A 6,648-nucleotide genomic window follows, 5' to 3' on the forward strand; every position below is an offset into this window, starting at 1 on the left:
ATTCTCCTAATAATTTAAAAGATTAAATGTGGCTGATTTCCACAATAACAAACAAGTCCCCAGAGCAAAGAACTATATTATGATTTAAGGAAATTTCTATATTTCTTTGTCTTATTTATTTCATACCATTAAGATATTCTGACTTATTTCTTGAGGTTTTGTTTTCAATTTCTCTTTCTCAAATTCACCAATCCTTTCATCGTCTGACACTTGTAATTATGGTCTAAGATGAATTTAGCTTAAAAATTCCTATTCTTCCAAATAGAAATATATGTGCAGATTGTCTTCCAAATTAGTGTCAGGATGTTTTCAATAATCTCTTCATTAATTTTGAAGCTAGAATTATTTAAGTGCCTTAAGACAAAGGCATTTATTTGGCAAAATCTTTCGTAGCCAAAGATAGCTTCATCCATTAGAATTACAAGGGTGCCAAGACTCAAAGACATAACTAATAAAGTCTGTTGGGCATCACTGTGCTTCACAATGAGAATATGTGATGTTTCTCAACGAATCAGGGGAAGCAAGGTACTGTAGGAGGTTTTGTCTCCAGAGTGGCCGCAGGGAGGGTCAGCAGCTCACCAGAAACACCTGCTTCGGTGACACGGATTCAGTCTGGCTAACTTGGATGCTCGCTGGAAATAGATGCCTAGATTGCAGGGCCCCCACAGCGGCTATATTCACTACCGCTCTTATGTTTTCTGTGAGGGCAGTGTTTAGACACTTGTCCTTTTCTGAATGACCGTCCTGTTCCCAAAATAGTTATTCAGCAAAATCATCAGGGGACCACAATATCCGAGCGTCGAGCTGTCCATATGGCAACATGCCCGGGATACTAAATGCCACAAGATAAACAGAACCCATCATCCAGGAGTTTTCACTTCACCCAGAAACTTGGAGGTGAACATTTAGGTGATTTAATCTGGTATGAAATTCAAATCGTGTTTACATTAAAACAAAGAAACATTATGCAAGACTAGTCACGCTTTTTTAAAGATTAAACTTCAGGCTTAAAGTGAGTTTCACATTTGTTTCCGATCCCTTTGGGATGCAGGCTCCCAGACCCCTTACCTCTCTCCTGTGCTGATGTACTAACTTCTGCCGCCTTGATGGAGAAACTTGGAAACATACTGCTCTCGGTTATTCCAGGATTCCTAGATCTTCGAGGACGGACCTGTGTTAACAAGGAAAGAGACAAGCGTGTTGATCCTAATGGGGGACTGACTTGCTGCTATAAAAGAACTTTTCTTTTCCTACATTAAGGATCATTTCACTGCCAAAATTCTGTATACCTGGGCTGATGAATTTTTAGCAGGAGTTGAGAGAAGCTTCGTACCTGAACAGGGGGCATGGAGAGAAGGAAGAAGTCCAGACCTAACAGCTCTTCTTAGCCAGAGGGTCATTCTCCAGAGAGAAAGCAGGTCTTTAAGGTAGAGCAACACAACCCATGAACTAGTCTGTGGGGGGAGAGAGGTGGTCTGCCTCAGTAAGGTGGAGGCAAGCAAAGAGTGTATTTGAAAGCGCCCAGGGTTACCACAAGGCAGGCAACGGCGAGATGTGGCCAGTCAACGGTCAGGGGACAGATGGCAAAGATGAGCGAAGATGTTGGCCGGAGGTTACGTGGTGGAGAAGATGGATTGACCTCAGCAGGGGGTGCCAGCAAGAACCCTCGCCTATTCGTTCAAACAAATTAGGACAAATCAAATGGTTTGGGGCAGAATTTGAAATAGTAGTGCCTGTGTCTCAAGTTCCTCACTTATAAAATGGGGAAATGCCTCCTTTGGGGGCCACGTGGGTTTAAAGAGCTACCTCAAATCATCTGGGATGGCACCTACTATAACGTGGGTGCTCCGTAATGGAAGCGATTGCTGTTACCACCATCGAGATTGGCTGGTATGAGACCTATGTTGACTTCGACGTTGCAAAATAAACCCAAGAGTTTAAGGATCCGGATAGAAAAAGTGTGAAAACGGTCAATAAGACAGCAGCTATGAGCCACCCGGAGGGCTCTGTGACATGCAAGGGACTGTCACCCGCCAAGTCCTGCATGACCCGGTCTGCAGACACCAAAGGATGTTTCTTCTCCTTTCTCCTTCCCAGCTACTCAGTCCTCAGCGTCTTCCAGCCTTGACCTCCACTGACCCTCACTGAGATGGATGTCCTTCACTAGAATTCCCAGAAATCTGAGAATGGTTGAACCTGCAACGAAGTCTCCCTTTTACTAAGGATCCATGCCTACGGAGCCACCCACCCCGGCACGTGCCTTCTTGCTGAGAAGGGCTGTCACATTTGTAATGGCTCACATCTGCTCCGCACTTGCTGCCGGTGGCCGGTCGTCAGGCCGCTCTTCTGATATTTCCTCCCACTCGCAAGGATGGCTTTGAAGGCCCAGGCTGCTGGGCACCACGGTCTTGGACCGGAACTTTTCAAACTTTCCTGGGGATAAGAATTACCCAGGTCTAGTCACAGCGCAGACTGGGACTCAGCAGGTCTGAGAGTCTGCAAGTCTAACGAGCTCGCGGGGGCTCTTAATGACGCCGGTCCGCAGAGCTCATGTCCAAGAGCGGGGCCCAAGCTAGGAGAAGGCAGGATGGGCCACTGTTGGGGCTCACTGGCTGCTTCCCCACATCTTGAATTTTATGTCGTCTGTGAGCAGCTCGGCAATGCTCATCCACCTCGTCCACCGGCCCCCAAGAGAGTGACCTAGCTCTAGCTTTTAGTGTGTTTTCAGAGACCAGAAAGGCCCAGCTCACTCCTGCTGCGGGGCTCCGCAGACGTGTGCGGGGTCGGCGAAACCGGTGAGCGTGTGGATTCTGCTAACCGGTGAGGGCCATGCATGTCTCATGAAAGCACATTGAGTCGTGTATCTGTGCTTACAAAAGATGAGGGAGAAAGTCGACTCCAGAGAAAATCCTGGTTGTTAGCTACGGAAGAGTTTAGCTGATTCCCTTCATTCTCCATCCCTTTTATCTTTCAGCAAAGCTGGCCCAGCCAACCACAAAATGGCCCCGGGAGGCTCGGCTCCCAGCAGGGCAAGAATCCAAGTCTTCTCCGCTTCACAAAAATGCCCTCTCTTTCAGAGGTATTTGTTTGAGATCTCTCTTTGCTGTTTTCACATCGCCCTGAAGTTATTTTCCAACAGAGTGTATACACGTTTTAATCAGCAGCATCTCAAGAGGAAAAGCTACCCTGCAATTAATGGCTCGAGCCATCGTGCTAGGTATAAGCCTGCCTCACAGTCATAGCCTCGTGCCGCGTGGCCGTGTTCACGCCAAAGCCACCCGCCATCCCGTCCGGATCGCCCGCATGGACAGCAGTAGCCAGGCGGGGCCGCCCCGCCTCGCAGCGCGTCTCAGCCCCCAGGCCAGGAGGAGGCCGCGCTGGCGGGGGTTCCTCTGCGGGCTGGAGAGGACGGTGAGGGCAGGCTGCGTTTTGTAGCTTCAGGGAGATGTAACCAATTAAAGGCAAATCGTGTCGCGCCCGAGATACGCTGCAAGACACAGTGCTTGCGGGGTCTCTGTTCTTCCTCTTCCTCTTTGGGCCTGATGCGTGGGAAAGCGCCCTGGCTTGTACGGAATACGACGTGCAGAAAGAATATTGCAGCATGAGAGATCAGAGCGGGTACCACTTACCAGAGCCATGCTGAGCCGTGCTGAAGCCTGAGGCCAAAGGAGGAGTCACTCCTACTGGAAACACTGACAACAGCCTGCATTTCACATTCTGATGTTTTGTTCAGGGTGGAGTTGGCATTTAGAGTTCTAAAAAAATCATGCGAAAATATTATTTTGATTGCCAGTTTTTGAATGCCCAGCCCCTAAATTTTGTGCAAGGCGAGTACCTCCCCTTCATCTTGGCCCTGTCCTTAGGGGGGAAATCGTCTATTTAACTTGCAGGAAAGCTTATAAAGGCGGAGTCAGTGGCGCTACATATTGAACAAAAAGAAAAAAAATGATGGGTTTTCATGAACTGGAAATCAAAGCTAATAGGCTGTGGATGTTTTGCTGATTCTTGAATCTGCAGTGAGCAGAGGAAACGCTTTGAAACTCTTTCTCAAAGGCTCTTCTGTCTCGAACCTTAAAACACCTTATAAACGGAAAGCCCTTGTTGCATCTGACTGTATGAGATTTCAGTTTATTGGGTTTTTCTTCATCTTCCCACATCTTCTCTATAGTGATTTGCAACTTTTATCGAAGTTGAACTTTTAAGGCGCCTCACTGAAAGGCTGAGCTCCAAGTGTGGTAGTTACGGGAGGCAGGCGTCCCTCCCAAGCCCAGAGCATCGTCGAGTGCTCACTTTCCCACCGAAGTCTTCATCCCGGAAGATGGAAGCTGTCGCCTCCTTCCCCAGTCTCATCTCAAGATGGTCCTCGCAAGCTTGGCTGCGGAGCTGGGCTCAGGGGAGAAAGGACCGGCCTCTGACCCCCAGTCCTGTGACACTGGACGGGCTAAGCTGTGTGTTCAGCGTGTCCGTCCCCTCTCCTGTCAAGTGGCAGGAGCAGGACGGGACCGACACACTTACCTTACTGGGCTGTTTCCAAAACAGTTGACGTGAAACTGCTTTGTGAACCATGCAACGTCATGTTCAGTCTCATGGGTTGACCGCGAGCTTACCGAAGTGTAGAAGCCACTCCCCCACATTCACCACACGAGGACATTGTCACGAAGGGGGAATCGAGGAACTGCATGTACCGTCGCTGAGCTCGCCCGCTCTACCCTGAGTCAGCAGAGAGCTGGGGGCCCGATCGAGACAGCCAGCCTGGGCCGGGCACCCATCTCGCGACCAGGCCCCCCGGCCCCTCCTGGGGTTACTGTGGTGGCTCCGCTCTTGACATCCACACCTCGCCCCCCGCCCCCAGCCCTGCTCATCAGCGCTTCTCACCCTCGCAGCCAGAAGGATGAGTTTTAAAGATTTACTTATTTATTTAACAGAGACCGAGATAGCGAGAGCAGGAACACAAGCAGGGGGAGTGGGAGAGGGAGAAGCAGGCTTTCCGCTGAGCAGGGAGCCCGATGCGGGGCTCGATCCCAGGACCCTGGGATCATGACCTGAGCCAAGGGCAGACGCTTAACGACTGAGCCACCCAGGCCCCCGAGAATGATTCATAAATGCGAGTTGAATCGCATCACTCTTCTGCTCAGGACCCTCGGTGGTTTACCGTCTCCCTCAGCATGAAAGCCGCATTTCCTGCAATGGCCGCTGAGACCCTCCAGAATCTTGTCTTGCTGCTCCTCCTGGTGCCTTTTTCCTCTTTTCCCATTTGCTTCCTGCATTCCTGCCACCCTGGTCTCCTCACTGTCCCTGTCCCTGCCCTCCTCTTGGGCAAATTACTTAAGTTCTCAGTGCTTCAACGTCCCTGTCTCTAAAATGGGCATAATAATAGCAAGAGCTTTAGGAGATTTCTGTTAGGATTAAATCCATTCGACAGTATGTTGAATGTTCAATATTATATTATCATTGTCATACTTTTTATTACCTTCATCTGATTTTCCCAAATCTCTGATGATTTGACTCCCGCACAGCAAAAATCTCTGAGATACTTTGTGGCTTCTTCCTACAAAGCATCTGTAAGACCCTTGCTGCAGAGAAATAAAACTCAGAGACATCAAATCTTCTCAGGTTCCCTGTTCCCTTGCTGCTAGGTCTTATGCACTTGTCGTTTGTCCTGAATTTTCTTCCTTACTCGTTGTCTAGTGAAAGTTGTTTTATGTTTCTCAATTCTGTCTGAGCTTCTCCCTTCGTTTCAGTGTAATGCCATTTTCCATCTTACCTTCATATTCTAGTTCATGCCCACACAGACACCCTGCCCTCCACTCTGTCTTCAATTCTTTCTGCAATTTTCACTCTGCCTTCTCTGCTCTCCCATGTGGGGGCAAGGGCACATTTATGTAACCTCTCTGGAAATCTTGTGTTTTGATGGAGAAAGATTGGCTTTCTGACAGTTCTAAATATAGAGTAATTCCTTGAAGGAATGCATGATGGGGCCAGATCGTAATTCAATACATGGAACTTGACTACAAGGTAAAGATGTTGTCACAAGGAAAACAAATTCTCACTCACCTGTTCGGAAGGAGTCCAGCAGCAAGCTGACTTGATTATAATCTTCAAGCCACAGATCCATCAGTGTTTTGTTTTCCTAGCCTGGGAGGGAGATTGGAGTTTAGGTAGGAACTAAGCGATGAAGCCAATAAAGCAAGTCAATAAACCCTCTCCAGGTGAGGGGTAGGGGCCCGGGGAGAGTAGCGTAAGGCCGGGCAGGACGAGGTGGGAGCACCAAGCCAGCGCCTTCATGCACACTCTTCATCTTTTAAAAAGGAAGGACAGAGGGATGCCTGGGTGGCTCAGATGGTTGAGCATCTGCCTTTGGCTCAGGTCGTGATCCCAGGGTCCTGGGATCGAGCCCCGCATCGGGCTCCCTGCTCAGCGGGGAGCCTGCTTCTCCCTGCCTGCCACTCTGCCTAGTTGTGTTCTCTATCTTTGTCAAATAAATAAATAAAATCTTTAAAAAAAAAAAAAAAGGAAGTACTAGAATTATAGTCAAAAGACTCCCATATCTAAAAAAAAAAAAAAAGAAGGAAGGACAGAGCTTAATTTCATTTGCATTTTGTGAAAGAGTTTAAGCTTAATCATTTTAATATTCAGGGCTGAGTTAGA

The 6,648-nt window shown here is 48.4% G+C and overlaps 1 long non-coding RNA gene across 2 annotated transcripts; it reads right to left on the bottom strand.

Moving 5' to 3' along the window:
• Nucleotides 1-1,159: 1,159 nt before the first annotated feature.
• LOC118013159 lies at nt 1,160-6,129 on the bottom strand. 2 transcript variants are annotated; one of them, XR_004679939.1, is made up of 3 exons: nt 6,055-6,129; nt 3,630-3,755; nt 1,160-1,454 (listed from the first exon to the last, which is right to left on the bottom strand). It is a non-coding gene; the product is annotated as an uncharacterized LOC118013159 (long non-coding RNA). The 2 variants fall into 2 exon arrangements; XR_004679940.1 differs by having other exon boundaries at nt 3,626-3,755.
• Nucleotides 6,130-6,648: the final 519 nt, after the last annotated feature.

This window comes from Mirounga leonina, unplaced genomic scaffold (genome assembly GCF_011800145.1).
Source record: "Mirounga leonina isolate KUSES-001 unplaced genomic scaffold, KU_Mleo_1.0 Mir_153, whole genome shotgun sequence".
In the NCBI taxonomy this organism is placed as follows: domain Eukaryota; kingdom Metazoa; phylum Chordata; class Mammalia; order Carnivora; family Phocidae; genus Mirounga; species Mirounga leonina.